General features: G+C 33.8%; 1 protein-coding gene across 1 annotated transcript in view; it reads right to left on the minus strand.

Moving 5' to 3' along the window:
• Positions 1 to 542, minus strand: part of LOC119586965 (ATP-dependent RNA helicase DHX33-like) — a gene marked incomplete in the record, with an annotated part of 14,038 nt that extends 13,496 nt beyond the window's left edge. The window contains 1 exon segment of the mRNA XM_037935703.1: positions 444 to 542.
• Positions 543 to 610: the final 68 nt, after the last annotated feature.

Consider the following 610-nt stretch of genomic DNA (forward strand, 5'->3'; position numbering starts at 1 on the left):
TAACAGATAACAGATCTGGCATGTTAAATGATGCAAGCTTCTCTATCATTCTACCTTTGCTGGAATGTACAGTGTATATGTCTCTATAATTTCTTGATGCTGAATCACTATCAAGTTGGATTTCGGATTATAGGCCTTTCATCACAACACTTGGTAAGATTCGAGTTGGTTTAGATAGGCAATATAATTACATGATGTGAGGTCTATTTTAAAAGCAACTGCGGGTGTCATTTACATATTTGCTGTCATAACTCTTCAGAGACATGTGCATTAATCTAATATATGGGAAGTTACAATATATTCAAAACCAACAATACAACAATAAAATTACAAATCTGACGAAAAATATATCTAATTCTAAATTACATCACTTAACCTCCGTCTACATTCTTTGGTAATTACTCACGTTCTTTGAAACACACTAAATTATATCTTTTACTTACCAATGTTACTCAAAAAAATATCGCAAGAGGCCTAACATAGGCTAATATCTACAAATCATAGATAAACATCTTTCGTCCTCACATGTTTACATTTCCAACCGGATACCACATGCACTTACAAGAACGGAGTAGAGCACAGCGTTGCGTTTTTATAATCGTGTGCGGTA

This window comes from Penaeus monodon, chromosome 22 (assembly GCF_015228065.2).
Source record: "Penaeus monodon isolate SGIC_2016 chromosome 22, NSTDA_Pmon_1, whole genome shotgun sequence".
NCBI classification, from domain to species: domain Eukaryota; kingdom Metazoa; phylum Arthropoda; class Malacostraca; order Decapoda; family Penaeidae; genus Penaeus; species Penaeus monodon.